At 42.0% G+C, this 19,595-nt stretch overlaps 1 pseudogene across 1 annotated transcript in view; it reads left to right on the top strand.

The window, feature by feature from the left end:
• Positions 1-792: 792 nt before the first annotated feature.
• LOC308420866 (vasculin-like) overlaps positions 793-19,595 on the top strand; it is a 25,991-nt pseudogene continuing 7,188 nt past the window's right edge. The window contains exons 1-6 of the transcript in view: positions 793-936; positions 1,099-1,215; positions 4,585-4,728; positions 7,651-7,838; positions 9,316-9,451; positions 17,425-18,271. The product of the transcript in view is annotated as a vasculin-like (transcript). The remainder of the gene's footprint in view (positions 937-1,098; positions 1,216-4,584; positions 4,729-7,650; positions 7,839-9,315; positions 9,452-17,424; positions 18,272-19,595) is intronic.

The following is a 19,595-nucleotide window of genomic DNA, read 5'->3' on the forward strand; positions in this document are numbered from 1 at the left end:
ACAGCATTTGCCAAACCACAAAAATAGAGCCCTGACTCATTGTCCCTGGGGAAAGCGGGTCCTCTTGGTTAATATTAGAGCATGTTGCAGCTGGCTTGTTACTTAGCTCAAAAACACCACTTAAGGGCACCTCTGCATTCATCCTCGGATGGGTCATCGGTGTGAGCTGTGAGCATCCAACAAGTTTTATGTGACAGCCGACAAGTTTATTTGCAGATATTTTTGACACAGTCAATGGGGCTAAAAGATCTGAAGAGTTTGGCCACCTGGGCCCTAGAAGATTTATAATTGTTACTTCTGGCTTTTGCCCACAGGACTAAGAACAGGTTTTATATTGAAAACAAAACAACCTGTGTTGCAAACACAGATTTTACCTTTGAGAACAGATCCAGCATGGTTTACCATTATGTAAAGGTACCTGCTACCTGGGCTCAAGTTCTATTTGCAGTAACTTATAAGACTTGTGTTTCAGAACAAGTCTAAAATTGTCTGTACACATCCATAAGAATTTGAGTAACTGAAGTAGACTTTTGAGAAATCTCCCAACAAAGTCTACAGCATTTCTGAGGAGAAGACAGTGACTCTTTATCATCATCATCATCATCATCATCATCATCATCATTATTATTATTATTACTATTATTACTATTACTACTACTACTACTACTACTACTCCATTGGTGGTGCATGGCAGGGGGGATGAGGGGCTGTTGCTGTTTCAATGAATCTTTCATTCTCCAAACAGCCTGCTTACTATCTGCCCAGTGGATAAGTAAATCATCTCGTTAGGAGATGGTCATGTTCACCAATCACCTGGTGATTATTGGGAAAGTTGAAACAGACGTTTTCTGTCCTGGGGGCAATGTACAAAATAAATGGTGGTTTCGGTTACTTAGCACAAGCGAGTGCTTCAGTCCTGAGGAGAGAGGGACCCTGGTAAGGTTTAGGAAGCCAGTGTGGACGTACCCCAGGGACTGTGGATTAAAGGGTAGTGACTATCTTCCGGGAGAGTTTATTTCAAACTGCGAAGTCTTCTGAGCTATACCCATGCTGCAGAGTGGGAGCTAACCGTTCTCTCTGTTACTGGCTCCTCCTCAGTGTAAGGAAGCAGAAAACAATGTCCCCAGCTCTCCACAGATGGGAATGACAGTGAAGACTGCCCTCTGCTTACCTGTCCCTTCGTTACCCCGGGACACCGAGAGGACCCAGTGCACAGTGGGTAACTAGACTTGGCAGAAAGACATGCTTGTTGGTGACAGTTTCTACGTGAAGGCTTTTCTGAAATTATGTGTCTGAAAGCTGAGTGTTTCTGTGAAGGTAATCACTAGTAAGGATTCTTGAGATGTGCCCTAGATGAAGTAAATTTGTCTCTTGGAATGCTGGGGTTAGCAGGAGGGACTTTAGGGTTGCCACCACTTCACTCTCTGAAGCAAAAGAGAAACATGTCAGCCTCTATAAAATAACTTAAAAGTACAACCTCCTGAGCCTCCCATTTCCCTTTGCCTCCCTTTCCACTACAGATGACCTCAGCAGCCATTACTGTGAAGCTCACACAAACATCTTGCCATTCCCATCTCCCCTGCAGAGCCTTGCCCCAGAGGCACCCCCTCATCTCTATTGGCATCATACTAATTCCAGAGCTCCGACAGACCACCATGTCTTCGCATTTGCGCACCTGCCAAGGACAAGCAAAGTCATCCCTGCCCTTGTCTCCTCCTGCCTTCCCTCCTTTACCCTCTCTCCCTGAAAAGCAGTCACATGGTGCCCCTGCTGTGACTCTCCGGATTCTGTTGTAGAATCTCTTACTCACCAGGATTATGGTTTGGAGAATTTGCTAGATTCTTTCTCCTCCTTCATTCTCTGCATGGTCCTTTCCCATCCCATTAAGGATTATAAAAAGAACATCATTTCCTCTCCATCCCCACATTTACTATTCCAGGAAAGCATGTATGACCACACATAACTATTACAATTACCAGACATCTTATTCATGACATGACGGGTTACCTGTAATGTGGCACAATATACTTCAACCCTTAGCAAAACAGGAGGGAAAAAATTATCAGCCACTGCTACCTCATCATAGTCTTCTACAGCTCCAGGTCCCCAGACATTCAGGTTTAATGTTTAAAATAATAATAATAACAACAATTTAAAAAACCTCTTTTCAGCTTAAATCAAAGCATTTCCTGTATGACGTTAATTACCATTCTATAACTTCTACCCATTGGTTCTGCATCAGTAGGGAATTTTAATCCATTCTTCTGGAAAACATTTCTTTGAATATTTTTTTTTTAAAAGCACTCCCTAACTGCATCTGCTTAATATTCCTGCTTCTATCTAATTGCTTCTATCTCTCTTTGTAGGACTTATTTCTCAGGTCATTTATAATCTTTGCAGACACACTGCAGTGGCCCATTATCACAGTCCCACTTGAAATGTATGGTGCTCTTGAGTTTAACATCATAACTTCACTCACCCACCCCCCACTCTGAAACCTCCCTATGCTAACCCAAACACTCCTACACAGGGTTTTCATAAGGTAGAGATAATATGGACATCCCTGAGATTTAAGCTAACAGGAAAACATTCCCCTTTTGTATTGTATTGGTGTCTTTAGCAAGACATATCATTTACATTTAGAAAATACTTGGTGATTGGCCAACTTCGATTATTTATAAACAATTCTGCTTCGGTAATTTGCCTGAAGGAAAAATCAATTGCAGGCTCTTTGAATATGTCACACAAGGTAGAAAACCAGGAGAGCTCGGTTTACAAAGTCATCTCATCTTAGATTTCAGACACATCAGTGTGTTGTTCTGGCTTTTGTTTTTTAATAGCCAGCATCAGACAAAAACCTGAGAGTATTTAGACACACTTGGAAGGAAACAGCCACTTCATTTTCCTCCTGTCCCTCCCTCAAGCCAGTGACCTCCCTTGATCTCTGAGATGACAGTTTGCCAAGTTCCATGAAGATGGCATTCACAAATGACCCCATTAGATTTCCTAAAGACCTTAATTGCCCAAGTCCTTTCACTCAGGGGTCTCTGAGGTCCGAGGAATGTTATCCTTGAGTTACTCCGTGTATAGGCTCCAGCCATTGTTGCTTTAATCCTTTCTGAATCCCTGAGAATGCAAAGAACTGAGGCGGACTGTGACTCTCCTACTGAATTACAAGGGACTTTACATACTTCTGTCACGTAGTCATCCCCCATGTTACCATTCAACAGTGACATCCACTTTCATGTCTAAACATAGGAGACAAGTGCCATTGTCATGTAAGAAACATAAAATAACTTACAAACTCTGCACATCCTGCTGTCCTAGTCCGATGAACACTCGAGGCTGGGGGACCAAGTATCCATTCTTCATCTGTAATAGAAAAGATTATCTGTCCTTTTTCTTACAAATCAACGTGGGCAGACAGACAGACTGCCATCTGAGTGGCACAATATTAAAGAAAACCCATGGAAAAAAAACAAGGTCAATTTATTGAAACTTTAGCTTTTTTTTTTTCATGGTCTGTGACATAGAAATGTACTTACATGACACAGAAGTCAGTCTGTGGGGTACTGAGGAAAGAGCATTAAGATAAGTGAAAACAAATTAACACGGTGACCAAAAGGAACAAAATCAGGCTCTTACATTTGATTAAGTCACACCAGAATTACAATGCTTTAATTTTCTTGTTTGAAATTTGTAGCAGCCTTGTACGGAGACCTTTTAAATTAAGGTTTTACAGTCCATGAAACTTGACTACTCAAAGTAAGCCATCTATGTGCTAACGTTACCTCTCCAGTGGAGGCTGTTTCTAGTAATAACAGCGAGGAGGCTGTCCTTATGCGCGCACACCCTCCAGCCCCGTATTTGAGGGACAGAGGTGAAGCACTCCATCCCTCACAGGAAAATCAGTGTAAAGGAAGCTTCGTTTGGAAGATGGACTGGGAGAACAGGACTCTTATACACTAAGAGCTCCCAATATCGCTAAGAGTTGTGACGTCATGAGGAAACAATTAGTATGCAGCGAGATGACTCTGCTTTGTGAAAGAGACTGACCTTTTCTTCAATCAGATCAAAGTGATTAAGGGCGGGGATACGATACAGTACTCAATTGCCTAGCATGTGTACTATGTTAGGTTGAAGCCCTAGCACAACCAATCACACAGAGGGTGTGAAGGGGAGGAGAAGAAAGAAGGGAAGAATTGAGAGGGGGAGGGAATGGGGAAGGGGAGAGGGAGGGGGGGAGGGGGAGGGGAGAGAAAAAGGGAGACAGACAAAACCATGGTGATTAAAACTACAGTCTGTCTCCTGAAGAAAACTTGAGCTTAAAAATTCTCCAGGAAGGGGTTTGCAGCAATCCCTGCCTCAGCCACTGCTCTCTAACGCCAGTGCCGCCTCCTGTTTGCTGAGCTCCAGCCCCAAAGCAGACTGCCCGCAAATCCACCCGTGGTAAATCACCCAGGAAACAACTGGCTACAAAATCTGCTCGCAAGAGTGCGCCCTCTGCTGGAGGGGTGAAGAAACTCCATTGTTACAGGCTATCAGAAGTCCACTGAACTTCTGATTCGCAAGCTCCCCTTTCAGCATCTGGTGCGAGAAATTGCACAGGACTTCAAAACAGATCTGCACTTCCAGAGTGCAGCTATTGGTGCTTTTCAGGAGTCAACTGAGGTCTATCTGGTTGGCCTTTTTGAAGATACCAACCTGTGTGCTGTCCATGCCAAACGTGTAACAATTATGCTGAAAGATATCCAGCTAGCACGCCGCCTACGCGGAGAACGTGCTTAAGAGTCCACTATGAGAAGAAACATTTCAGTCTCAAAAAAAAAAAAAAAATCCCTCTTGTTCCTGTTATCAGTAGTTCTGAATATTAGGTATTTTTCCCGTGGGGTCAAAGGTACCTAAGTATATGATTGGGAGTGGAAACACGGGACAGACTCAGGTATTGGCAGTTTCTCCACGTTCATTTGTGTGTGAATTTTTAATATAAATGCAAGGTGTAAAGCATTAATGCAAGCAAACTGTTTCAGTGAACACATTTCAACAGTTCACCTTTGTAACAATTCTAAATTCTTATAATTCTCTGAACAACAGCAGCGTTTGGATTTTCAAAAAGGAAGTAAACATCTTGCTGACCGAAGTAAAGCAACAGCAGACAAACAAACCACCCTCCTAATGCACTAACTTAGACATTTTGAATCCAAAGATTCGCCCTGGAAGGGAAAAGGGAAAATACGAGAAACCTAACGGGGAAAATTGCTGAAAATTGACAGTTTACACTTTCATGATGAACGTGCCGCACCTCACCACCACCCAGACTAGGGCTCTTCTGCATTTCTAGTTGATTTGAGCAAAACATATTCCACAACTGATCAGTACGAGCACTTGCCAGCAAGCCTGAAGACCCCAGGTCAGTATCAGGGTTCCACATAGTACAGTGACAGACCTGACCCTCTCAAATTGTCCCGACTTCTACCTGTGCTGTTTTCACACACATGCGCACACTATTAATGAAATGTTTTTTTTTTATTTTCAGAAAGATATCATAGCAATCTCATGTTGTATAGGACTTTAACTCCACTGGTATGGTAGAATAAAAAATTTTAAATGACCTGTATATCAAAGGGAGAACTGAGAATTGGTGCTAGAGAAGGCAGGGTCAGGGCTCCTTGTCCTCGGCGTTGAACGCCAATCCTGACCTCCAGGCAGGCAGCAGAGAGAGAGACACCTATAGTGAAGAACTGATTAGGAAGCCGGACCTTACTCACCTTCCCTACAGATTCCTTCCTTCACTTGTAAAGAAGCATCCACTTTAGATGCAGCAGAAAGAAATTCAAACTCTTTTCTGCAAACCACTATGAAGGGTTGGGGGAGGGGTAGAAATCCACTTTGTTGGGGGCAAGAAGGGAGAGAGGAAGGAAGAGCAGGAACAAGAGAGGAAGGAAAGGAAGGAAGGACTCTTGTTTCCAATCCTGACTCTGCTGTTACGAGGTGACTCTGAGCCTCATTTATCTGTGAATAGGACAATAGTGAATACCATAGAGTTACTGTGACAATTAGGAATAGCACAGGCTATGTCAAGTCATAAGAGACTCGGGGAGGCCTGAGCCCCTCCCCACTTCTTCCCCCTTTCCTCCTGGAACACTGTTTCTTCTCCCACCCCACCCCAGTGGTTTTTCCAATCTCTCCCCTTCGCAGCCCCTGCCACTCTAGTTTTGTGGTGTCATTCCTTTGCCTCTGTGAGACAGTCTAAGTTTCATAACAGTTCAATCAAGCTCAATTAATGGAATTTTAAAGGGGCCTGGAAAATCAGCACTATATTAAATTATGAATGCAAAACCTAGAGCAAAACAAACCTCATGGCTCAAAGCAAAAGTTTATGATTTTAACGTGTAAGGAAGCCATTTGTCCTTGGCCCCAACCCAACCCTACCCTTAGCAGCCAGATCCAGCCGCAGCCAACCATGTAGATTCATTGTGGAAATATGGCTGCCTTATTCCATACTGAAACCACTGTTAGTTAGCATTGGGAGGGTGAGGGAGTTAAGCATTAACCTGGAGATCTGGGCATTAAGTATGTTTTAACGTCTAGGCAAGAGTTTAATCACAGTTATCTTAGCCAACAGGCATACCTTGAGCAGCACACCAGCACTGGAGGTCCTGGAAAAACCATTTTATCCTCTTACCACCATCATTGTGCGTCTTACTTAAAAGCATTGGCTGAGCCATTCAAGGAACATGATTCCCAAGTACGATGAAATCCCTTCTGTGAACTGAGTCAGCTGGCCGTCACACCTGGTTATACCAATGTAAAAAAACGTAACTCCATCCCGACTTCTATCCAAAAGATGATAATTATTATTATTGATATTATCTAAGAAACTGTTTCAGGCTAATGCCACCTCCTTTCCTCCAGGACTTTGCTTGGCTAATTTCAGTCACACCCTGGACATTGACATTCACAGTAAAGTATTTCTCAGTCACTTTGATGCTTTGTCTCAATGCTTACATTTCCGTGGCATTGATTATCCCAGGAAGCCAAATTCTTTTCTGTAACTTGCAAGAGTTGGCCCTTGAGGGAAATCTCCATGGAATTATAACGAGTGAGAACTCATTTTATTTTTTTCTAAGAGTGCTGATTAGCCTCATGACCCCTCAGAATGGTAAATGTTATTTCCTTCCTGAGTAGAAAAAGCAAGGCAGTGAGGACTCAGCCTCTCCGAAAGCACTTGTCTTATATCGGTGATTCTTTGGCTCTTTGAAGGGTAAATGACCTTTGCCCCCTTCAGACTGATGCCTGTAAAATGATGAAAACATCAAATTCCCTAGTTGTTCCTTATAGCTTTTCCAATTTCTAGAGAGATTTTGTGAGTCTCCCCATCTCATTCTGCTACAAGCACCTTCTTTGGAGACCTCTCTGTCCCTCCGCCTTTAGTTCTTCCCCAGGCCTCTGTGTGTGAGCCCTTCTCCCTCCTCGTGTTCTTCCCTGCAGTACAGGCTTTGGAGCTACAGATTTGTCCGTCCTACAGCATCTCCTGGAAGCTCCATCAGATGGCTTCAATTACCACCTGATGCAGATGAGTTTCAAGACTCCAACCCCAGCCTTGACCTCTCACCCTCTTTTCAGTCCCGTGTTTCCCTTTGTCTGCAGAATATCTCTACTTGGGTGTCCCACCACCTCCTAAAACTAAACATGTCAAAAGCGGAGCTCATTATCTCTGCTGTGCCTTCATTGTCTCCCTCTTTCTCCAGGCCATCACTAGCACTCAGGCTAGAGGCTGTAATTCCTGGAGCCCCCAGATGGGCCCGAGGCCCCCATAACCTCCAGGTCTCTGAAAGGTAGGTTTCTGCCTGGGCAATCCCACTCAACTGAACACTGGCAACATGACAATCAGTCTCAAGTGCTTGTTCCTCAGGGTTGTTATTTTTAAAACTCTACTTCCCTATTTATTCAAAGGTTGACACATTTTTGAGACCACCAGCACATCCCATTCCTTAGAACGCCTCGACATCTGGCCCCCTAAACTGAAAACCTGGTCTATGTCTCCCTCTGACTCACTACTCTAAATTACAGAATATGTCACATTGCTAGTTTGTAAGCCTTTTTATTTCCTAGCATAATTGATAGCTACACTTACCAATTAAACAGTAAATAATTTGCAATTAGCCTGAGGCTGCTGAAGTAGAAGTTTAATGTGATTTTTTTTTAATTCCTCTTCTTAATTCCTATTCTATAGACCAAATGCCTGGGACTTGGTTGGGTGTGACTCTTTGTAGCCTCCTCTCTCTATCCCATGATAAGGCACTAATTACACTATCATGATAATGGTGACCTTCTTTCAACATAACAGACACTACAAGAAATGTATTCATGGGAGCTCATTTAATTCCTCAACCACCCAACAAGCAAATACATAAATTGGCAAGATTTTCATAGCAAGTCATCCTTCAGACTGGCTCTCCACGGGCCCTGCAAGATTCATTACTGGTGATCTTCAAGGAACCATATGTGGGCTTCTAGGGTCATTGGATATAAATGTCTTTCCGTCCCATCTCTTAAACATCTACTTGCTCAATGGTATTCATTTGGAAGAAGAAAAGCCCTTTCCTCCTGTGCCCTCAGTGCCATCCACCATGTCATGTGTCTTCTAAGCAGAGTCTTTTCAGAGCCACAAGCCAGAGATCTCTAGGATTAAGAACTTCATCCCTGGGGATGCTGAGAATTGGAAATGTAGTTGAGAAGCCTTCCTTGCCCAGACAAAGAGTAGAAGAAGGCAGATGTTAACAGATGAAGAGGGAAAGACTTCATCTAGAAACAAAGTCTACCCAAAGAGTCCGGCTTTGAATCAGGGACAGCGCACAACACAGGAAATGGGCCCATTGTATATATGAGAAGCATGCTATAGCGTGTGTGCACTTCAGATTAGAATATGCCCATGAACTTCTCAATGTAAGGGTCAATTCTGCTAACGCTCATAACCCTCAAATCCTAGAACAATATTTGGGACAGAATAAAATGCCAATCAATGCTAAATAAATGAATTTATTATTAAATTCATTCTTTTCAATTTCATTCATATATACAATGTATTTTGGTCACTCTCATTTCTTTTCCCTCTCTGAGCTCCTTCCCACATTTAATGATGCCTCCCTCCTTTTCATAAGCCCCTTTTCATGTTCATGTCTTTTTGTTTTGTTTTGTGTCTCAGTGAGTTTGTTCAGTGCTATCTGAGTGATGATAGGCTTGGAGCCATGCATTGGAGCCTGGCCAGCTCACCACCGGGCACCTAACTGTGGACAATGATCCCCTTTACAGTGGCCAACAGCTCAACAGGAAGAAGCAGAGCACCCAGGATCCCCTCCCTCATTCACTCCTGATTGTTGGCAGCTCCATTTTCGTGCAGACTGTATTCACTACCGCTCACTACAAAGAAAGGATTCTTTGCTTTAGGGTGAGAGTGGCATTTGCCTATGGAGTAAACATACATATTTAGAAGGCAGTTCAATGCTATGTCCATCTAGCTACATGACAGTAGTAAATTCCCCCTTAGTGTTAGATTGGGATTGATGGAAACAACATGGAAATAAAAGAGAGGAGACTGGTCTTTTCAGGAACATACTGCCCTGTGGCCAGAACAGTGAGAAAGAAGTCTCTCCACAGAAGTGGAGACTACACACATGGCACAGGGGACTTCGGTTTTATAGGATAGACAAGGGAACTTTGGGAGTGGGAAATGCCATCTGCAGATCCATTCTTCTGCAGTCTTGGAATTGTAAATACCAAAGTTTATGTGGGTCTTTTTATCAGGACGTTCCCAGATGCTAGCGTCCTTAAGAACCTGCTATAAGCATATTCACTTTCCTGTTTAGAAATTCTCAGCTTACATGAGGCTTTCAGGTCATTAACCCCTTACTTAGAGTTGGCAGCTCCTGGGAATGGGTTTTTAACTGAATTTACAGTTCCAAGGGTAAATTGCATCCTGTGAAGCAGGCCTCACACTCAAGCAGAGAGTCGCTGGTTACCCCCCCATAATAGAGCTGCCATGTCTTTCCTGATAAACTTGTATTATAGTTTCCAGGGTTCACAAGACTGCCAGTCTCTTTCCTACCCCAGAATCACCTTTCAGTGTGATAAAGGCTAGCCAGCATGGAAGAAGCTCTCAACTCAGTTTCAGGAGATTTTAAGTAATGGCACAGGAGGGTAAAATTTATCATGAATCCATTGTAAATAAAGAACTGAGAAGACAAACTATAGTATAAAATTCAATTTGACTTTCATCAATATAAATTACAATACTTTGTAGGAACTGCCTACCACCTACCTGTGTGTAATTATAGTGTAACTCAACAATAACTATTATTGTACGTGTGTCAGGTGAGCTCTGCTATGTGTTTTATTTGATGACAGCACACTTCATAGTCTAATACTCATGTAATGTATCTATTTATGTGGCTCACCTGCTTCCATCTTTAAAAATGTAAAGTCAATACTGTTCATTGACGAGGCCTTCAACTGCCTCCATCAGAAGTGAAGTTTGGCAATGTGAACAATCACAGAATACCAATCACTAGTACTGTTTTCTCATTAAAAGAATATCTAACACTGGGGCTCTCATTATCCCTAGCCCTGCAGAATATTAAGAGGCGACCCTTGTTTATTATGGGCAGAAGGTCCCACAATGTACTTTGCATTACACCCCATGATACTAATTACTGGCATCCCTCCCCCTCCATCCTCACATCCCCAGAGAACTAAGCCAGTCACCATCCTCATGGAAAGATGCCTCTTTAGTTCTCCTGTGAATTAAGTTCATTGCCAGAAGCCTTTGAGACCAGAGTCACTAATTGTCTATAGTAACATCATTCTTCCAACTGTCCTTCCCTCTGCTCATTTTAACCACCAACCCCTATTGGTTCCTTCTCGTCAGAAATTTGTGGGACGAACCTCTTCCTCTCAGTGTCACCACCAGAAAACTTGCATTAGTCTAGATCCAGTAAATAGACTGAAGTAGTTCACTATAAACAACTGGTGACCAAACACTGAAGAACAGAGGACCCAAAGGAGGAGAACTGAGATATCCCAGAGGTAAGAATTCCAGGAGCATCTACCACTCCTGCGGCTTCTGAAAGACAGAGAAGATGGGAGAATGACTGAAACTTAGGACTAAAACCTTCATGAAGTTGAGAACCGAGCTGTGAGCAAAAACATCTCAGCTGTGACAGTCTCTTCAGAGATGGGGTGAGAGGAAGACGCTATTTTGAATGTTGGGGAAACTACCGGCTGGACTCACTGCCTCACAGAACAGGAAGCAAATAGGAGACAGGAAACAGTAGCTTTAACATCCTTCTGATGGCAAAGCCTAAGTTGGGGACCAGGGCCCATCAGAGAGTAAGCTTGCTCCTGAATGCTATGAAGTGACATGTGGTGACATCGTGATTGACAGTCACTTCCTTTCATCCAGATTCATGTTTTCTTAACTTCTCCTGGCTTAGGGCCAGATGCCACACCTTAGTGCTGCTCAGGCTCCCACCTTCAAGACTCAACACCAGATACCCTTCTTGAATCAGTTTGTTCCTTGACTATTATATCTTATTATACTCAATGTAAAGTTTACCCTACAACTCTGTACCCTCTGACTTCCTCCCAGTACCACTTCCAGAGAGTCTTGGTATTTATTCGTCAGTGAAGTGAGTTTTAACGTCTCCCGCATCCAAAACTCTCTCTAAAAATTTACAGAGAGCTACTGGTGCATCAAGCTCAGGGAGAGGTTAACTGTGCAGTTCTCTTTACCAAAGCCAGGGAAAAGCATTTCTTCCTTAGGAAGTCCTCCTAAGAAAAAGCAGGAAACACTGCAGCTCAATGGAAGTGAGAAGCGCTAGATTCGGTCCTCAACAAGAGCCTGAGTGGGAAGCAACTCACTAATGAATTCAGAAAATGGCCAGCATTTGTCTCTGTCATGGTGACTCCCAGGGGACACAAGAAATAAAAGGCACTCTGACTCCCCCGGCTCTCCCCACAGACACTGTTCTGTGTGGCGTTTTCATCCTTATTTCTGACCATGATGGCAAATGCTACATTTGGGGAAATCACCTTTTACATTCATTTATTTCCAGAACCATGTTTACCAAGAAGCCATGCCTTCTTACTTATGGTGGTGTGAACCAGAAAGCAGAACAAAATCACTGTAAAATTCAGTGTATTTATTCCTTACTCAGAGGGAATCCTAAACTCAAGATACCAAGTTTCACATTCAAACTGTGAAGTACTTAAAGCCTGATAAATAGATTATAATATTTTAAGGAATGATGCAAGTGAAACATTTCTGTCAGGTTGTGATTTATTCACAATTACATGCAGTCATGCATTTTCTATATGCTTATATCATTCTGACTTTTATGTTAGAGAACTCCCGCATCTATGAGCAGCCATATCTGAAAATCCAAACAAAGAAATGACACAGCAGACAGCCTCATCTACCCATCATGCAAGGGTATAAAAACTCAATTCCTGTGCGTTTTCATTGCTTTGGGTTTATTTTTAAAAGTTATGACAAGGGTATGTGTGGTGGTGTGCTCCACTGATCTCGGCACTTGGGAACCAGAGGCAGGGGGATCTCTGTGACTTCAAGGTCAGCCTGGTCTACAGAGTGAGTTCCAGGACACCCAGACCTACCTACGATGGCCCTATTTCAAAATAACAATACTAAAAACATAGAAAGACAAAACAATGAATTAATAAAATCATAGCAAGAGCTGAACTTTAACTCTTCTGTAGGTTTTCAAATTTGCAGCTGCAGTGCGCCATGAAACACATTTCTTCACATTTGTGCCGGTTCAGTTCTCTCTAACATAACCCTCAAGAAAATGTCGCAAGGAAATCACATTACCTTCAAGAAAGTATATGTCTCAGGATCCAAGAGATTGTTTGTTAAGATTCTTGGCTCCCAAGTGAAGCCAATACTATCTTATTTTTATCTAACTCATCCAACCTCTCCCTAGCTCCTTTAGTCAGTCACCCACATACACGAAAGGACCAGGGTCATACCTGCCAACTCGGGTTCTGCTAACATTGTTGTCTAGAAGTAGCTGGCAGGTTCTTCGTAGAGATGCTGTAGGCTTCCTCCAGGGACACAATCATCCCTGCCGAACTACTTACTGTAGTGTATTTACCAACAGTCTACTGGAATCTGCACCGGGCTGAAAGCAGCTGCTTTAAGAAGAGTGTTTCAGGGAAGAGAGCCTAGGGCGCCCCCTAGGCAGCCTATGCCGCCTTACACCATTCAGGTTTTACTACAAGGTCGATGCGCACATTCACAGTTAAAAAAAAAAAAAATGCAAACACAAACTAATTGTCTTTGAGTTCCATAAGTTAACAGTTCAGTACAGGTTTCTGTGGACTTTTTACCTGCCATGGCTGCCTTCCCTAGCTACTAGAAAGGGCAGCCAGAACTGGAGCATTCTCAGGTCTCTCACGCACAGTTGAACGTTCCGTTCCCGACTACTTTCCAGCTTTAAATTGGCCTGACCCACAATAATCTAAAGGACTCCGCAGGCCAGTCGATTGGTCATTTTAATTTACTGTTGCCATGAAGCATATTCCCAGGTCTGGGGACCAGCGTGTGCATGTATTTGAGGGGCTGGCACTCCTAATGGTGTCTTGAAAGTCATCGTCATATTCAAGGCATTGCTGGTAACTCCAACCTAAATGATCCTATAGAAAGAAAAAATTTAACTTACCAAAATTAAACTTTATTTTAAAAAAATAAATTTAACTTTATCATACTAAAGTATGATATTCTGCACATTTTAAAATTTAAGATTTGCAATTTTTTAAGGATTTAAATTGTGTTTGTGTGTGTGTGTGTGTGTGTGTGTGTGTGTGTGTGTGTGTGTAATATGTGCTTGTTGGCACCTTTGGAAAACAGAAGAGGGCATCAAATCTACGAGAGCAGAAGTTACAGGCAGTTGCGGATCACCTGGTGTGGGTGCTTAGACAGAAACTAAGAACTTTCTGGAAGAACTGCAAATGTTCTTAACTGCTTAGCCATCTCTCCAGCCCAATATTTGAAACTTCTAAGAGAAAAATTAGTCAGAGATCCCAAATGACAAGTGATAAAATTTCAGAGTTAAAATGAACATCAGACGCAATTCAAGAAAATACTATGAACATGAACCCTTCTCAGAGATACACTATAGTTAACTACTTGCACAAGGAAAGAAAACTAACTTCAATAGATTTACTGGCTTGACGGCCAACTGCTCCTCACTTAATTACGAGCAGCAAAGGATGTCTCTCTCTGTGGATTTAAAGGGGACTTGTTATACTTCATACTTTGAGTTTGAGTTTGTCTGCAGCTAAAATCACTGGGGGCTGTGCGAGCCTGGCGGCCGTGTGCACTTGGCACCCACCCAGCTGAACATTTGAACAGAGCCGAGATCAATGGGAAGAAGCCCGTTATCCTGGGATTTGGCAAAGTGTTTAGGCCTGTTTGGGTTTAAGTATTCAGGATGAAAAAATGTTAGCCGGTCTGAAGCGAATTCAGCCTCTTTCTTTCTGGTGCAAATTGGACAGCTGGACAAAGGATTTACGCAGGTTTGGATGAATTCAAACACAGGTGTAAAAGATAAAGGACGAGAGGGAGCAACGTTCTACGGTCATCTTTTCAAGCTTGGCTGTCTCTTTGTGTCTGTTACTTCCCAAGCCCGTGAAGCCAGAGTCTATCTTCTGACTCACCCCAGAACACCACGTTATTTTAGCTTATTAATGATAAAGGCTAACGCTCGATCTCGCGAGACTTGGCTCAGAACGCTGCGGATCGTGTCGGCGCCATTTTGGGATGGAGACTGGTTGTTGGGGAGGGAAACGCGGAAAGGGAGATTATTCCACAGACCTGAAACCTCCTCCCGGGCCAGGGCCACTTCTGCTGGGACAGAAAGTGATTGAATTTCGCAGATATGAAGATCATCATGTAGGCTTTGCTTAAAAGGCTCCGAATATTTCAAGTGGCCATTTTGGAATTACAGTTTTGTTTTTTTGTTTTGGATAATTTTGCTCCAGAAGTTTATTGAAATTGAGAAGAATCATCTCTGAAGTGAATTGATAGTAATGAACAGTGAGCTACTAAAAGACGCAGCCGTCTCTCAGTATTGGTTCAAACGGATTATATAAAGTGGTTAAAGTATTTCCTCTGCTGTTGTTTTTGTGTCTTCCCCTCCGTTGGTGTTCTTCAGACAGAACTGTAAGATGTGTCTGATTTGTGTACTCAGTAGCTTCAGCAGTTTCACATTACTGTTTAAATATTGCCGAAGTTTTGTGGCAGTTCTTTTTCTCTTTATTAAAAGTTTAGTAGTTTTTGACTTCAGCTCTTTTCATATTACAATGGGACAGCTTTTCTAAATGAAGACATTGAACGAATACAGAGTTTTCTTTTTCTCTTTTATTTACTTGGGAATGTAAGACGTGCCATTTGCACAGCAGCATGGTAATGTTGAGATAGGTATCTGTGTCTACGTGCACTGATGGTTAGAAGTGATCTTCAGATGTGAAACTCTTGTTTCTGCCTTTTGGCACATGAGTTTGGCACATGGACATTTCATCTGGAGTGGAAAAGTACAACAGTGGCAAATACATGGGTAATAAAGAAGACCTTGCTCGTGAATTCAAGGAACTTGGCTAATTCTGCACCTAGCCAAGTGAAAACTTTAAAATAAATATGGGTAGCTGACTTCAAGTAACACTATGACAAATAGTCATAGGTTAAGATTTTCAAAAAACTTGGATGTTTCAGAGAATAGAAAAAATCTGGAAAACATAAATCTCATAGGGGAAAAAATCATCACCTTTTTGTGCAGTCCTCTTGAAATTTGGACTTGCCATGAGTGAAGCCTTGTTTCACTAAGTTGGAGAGACTGGATCTAAAAGGTACAGCATGACTTTGCTCCAGCCTGCCTTAATTTTCCTACTCCTCCATCACCAAGAAAGTTATTATAGAATTTTGAGAAGCATTCTGAAAATTTTTCATGGATAGAAAATCGTTATGCTGTGAGTCATCGACAACACAATTCTTCAGATGACTTTGATTCTGGTATTGGATGTCCTAATGGAGCCATGTTTAAATTTTGAATATGAGAGAGAAACAAATCAGAATAAATCTTTAACTGCTGGTTGTATGGGGCATACATGCCCAGATACACACATACCAACCCAAAAAAAGTCTCCTAAGCTCCTCTCTTAAAATATCCCCTGAGGTTATGAGCTGGTACAACCACTCTGGAAATCAATTTGGTGGTTCCTTAGAAATTTGAACATAGTACTACCTGAAAACCCAGCTATTACACTCCTGGGTATACACCCCAAAGATGCTCCAACATATAACAAGGACACATGTTTCACCATGTTTATAGGAGCCTTATTTATAATAGCTAGAAACTGGAAAGAACCAGGATGTTCATCAACAGATGAATGGATACAGAAAGTATGGTACATTTACACAGTGGAGGAGTACTCAGCTATTAGAAACAATGACTTCATGAAATTCATAGGTAAATAGATGGAACTAGAGACTATCATCCTGAGTGAGGTAACCCAGGTAACAAAAGAACACACATGGTATGCACTCACTGATAAGTGAATACTAGCCCTAGAAAGCTTGGAATACCCAATACCCGAGAAACAATTCATAAACACTATGAAGCTCAAAAAAAAAAAAAAAAAAAAAAAAAAAAAGCCAAAACGGGGATGACTCAGTCATTTTTAGAAAAGAGCAAAACTCTCATGGGAGGAAATCCAAGGTCAAATAGAGGAGCAGGGACTGAAGAAAAGATCACTCAGAAACTGCCTTACCTGGGGATCCACCAAATATGCAGTCACCAAATTGAAGCACTATAGCTGGTCCCAAAGAGTACTTATCGGCAGGAACCAGACAGAGATCCTCCTCAGGGACTATGCTAGAGTCATATAGATAACAGCTGAGCACACTTACAGCTAACCATTGGACTGAACTCGGGAATCCCAATGAATTTGCTAAAGAAAAGACCTAAGGAGCTGAAAGGGGTTGCAACCTCATGGGAAGAACAACATTATCAACCAACCAAACCTTCCAAAACTCCCATGGAGTAAAGCACCAACCTTAGTGTGCACTTTGAGAGACCTATAGATCCAGTTGCATATGTGGCTGAAGATAGCAGTGTCTGGCATCAATGTGAGAAGAGGCTTTTGTTCCAGAGAGGGCACGTTTTCCCAATGTAGGGGAATGACAAAGCAATGGGGTGGAGAAGGATATCAGAAGGGAGTGCACCTTTGTGAAGGCAACTGAAAGGGGAGAGAGGATGGGAGCAGGGCAGGGTAAAGGGATAACATCTCAAATACAAAGTATCTAATAAAAAAAAAGAGAAAAATAAATCAATCACATGATCCAATGGACAGTGTGTCATTTGCTTAAAAAAAAATTATCCCCTGAATCCTAAATCTAAAACTCCAAGAATGATGGTCATTAAGGAAGGTAATACAAAAGACTTACAGCTATCTGGATTCCCAGTAGCAGGAAATTTCCAGTCACAGCTAGTTAAGAATGGGACTTGTCTGAGTGTTTATAAAGGCTTAGTCCCCAAACCTGCTGTTCCACCTATAAAACCTACACAATGGAAAAGCCAAACTAAGGAAAACAAAGTCAGAACTACTTTTCCTCATGAGTCTGCATATGGTGGTGGCAACATCAATACTTTTAAGTCAAACACCAAGAATATTAGTTCCTCAACAAATTCAGTGAGTGTGATCATTCAAATTCTTCTTCACCTGGTGACAAACTTAATCAGCAGCTTCGTTTAGCTAAACTGACACGATGCACAGTGATAAGTGGATTTTTGAAAGCATTGAAAAGGGACAGAGTGGAAAAGGAACATGAAGATGAAAGCCACGCTGGCTCAGAGAAGCAACGGCACTCACCAGGAAGGAGATAGAAACAGAAACTTTGATGAAAATGAAATTGCACAGGAGGATGGCAGTGCCTCGGTGGGTTCTCAACAGACCATTTGTTCTTCGACTATTCTACAAACTTCCCAGCTTACTTGAGGCAGAAGACAGATTATTGAAAGAGATGGGCTGGCAGGAAGACGGTGAAAATGACACATGTGCTCCCGTAAATGAGGATGATAAGAGAATTCCAAGTTATTAGTGAACAGGTACAGGAGGATGATGGTCTGAGGAAAAAAATGGTATTTTGAAAAATGGCCTGATTTGTGACTTCAAGTTCCGGCCCTAGAAGAAACAGCAGGTTTTTTTTTCTATATTATTGGATATTCTCTGTATTTAACAGGTCAAATATTTTACCCTCCTCTATCCTCCCATCCCTTCTCCCCCTCAACTTGCTTCCGTGAAAGTGCTCCCTCTCACAATAACCCTCTCCAACTCAGTGCCTTGGCTGGTTGATGATGTTGTTCTTCCCATGAGGCTGCAAAGCTTTCAGCTCCTTCAGTCCTTTCTCTAGCTCTTTCATTGGGTCTCTGTGCTCAGCCTAAAGGTTAGCTGTGGGCATCCTCATCTGTATCCGAGGAAACATCCATATCTGGTTCTTGCCAGTAAACACTTCTTGGCGTCAGCAATAGTGTTTGGGCTTGGTGGCTGTGTATGGGGTGCTTCTCCAGGTGAGGTAATCGTTCTGTAGATATTTTCTTCAATCCCTGATCCTTCTGTTTGACCTTCTATTTCCTCCTCTGTTTTGTTCTCCCTTCTAAGAAGGAATGAGGCATCCACATTCTGGCCTTCCTTCATAAGTTCTTGAGCTTTATAAGTTTTGTGGATGGTTGCTTGGGTATTCCGAGTTTTTTGTGCTAGTATTCACTTATAAGTGAGTACATACCATAAGTGCTCTTTTGTGACTGGGTTACCTCACTTGATAGCTTCAAGTTCCATCCATTTTCTTAGGAAATTTCATGAACTCCTTTTTTAAATACCTGAGTAGTCCTCCACTGTGTAAATGTACCACAATTTCTGTATCCATTCCTCTGTTGAAGAACATCTGGGTTCTTTCCAGCTCTGGCTATAATAAATAAGGCTGATATCAACATGGTTGAGCAGAAGTATTTTTATTGTTGAGAATGGTTTTTGATATCCTGGATTTTTTACTTTTCCAAATGAATTTTCAAATTGCTCTTTCTAACTCCATGAAGAATTGAGTTGGAATTCTGATGGGGATTGCATTGAATTTGTAGATTGCCTTAGGTAAAATGGCAATTTGTACTATGTTGATTCTTCCAATCCATGAGTCTGGGAGATCTTTCCACCTTCTGAGGTCTTCTTCAGTTTCCTTCTTCAGACATTTGAAGTTCTTGTCATACAGATCCTTCACTTGTTTGGTTAGGGTCACACCAAGTTATTTTATATTCTTTGTGACTATTGTAAAGGGTGTCAATTCTCTACTTTCTTTCTCAACCTGTTTGTCCTTTGAGTAAAGAAAGACTACTGATTTTTTTGAGTTAATTTTATATCCAGCTACTTTGCTGAAGTTGTTTATCAGCTGTAAAACTTCTCTGGTGAAATTTTTAAAATCACACACACACACACACACACACACACACATATATACTATCATATCATCT

Source organism: Micromys minutus (assembly GCF_963924665.1).
Source record: "Micromys minutus genome assembly, chromosome: 5".
Lineage (NCBI taxonomy): Eukaryota > Metazoa > Chordata > Mammalia > Rodentia > Muridae > Micromys > Micromys minutus.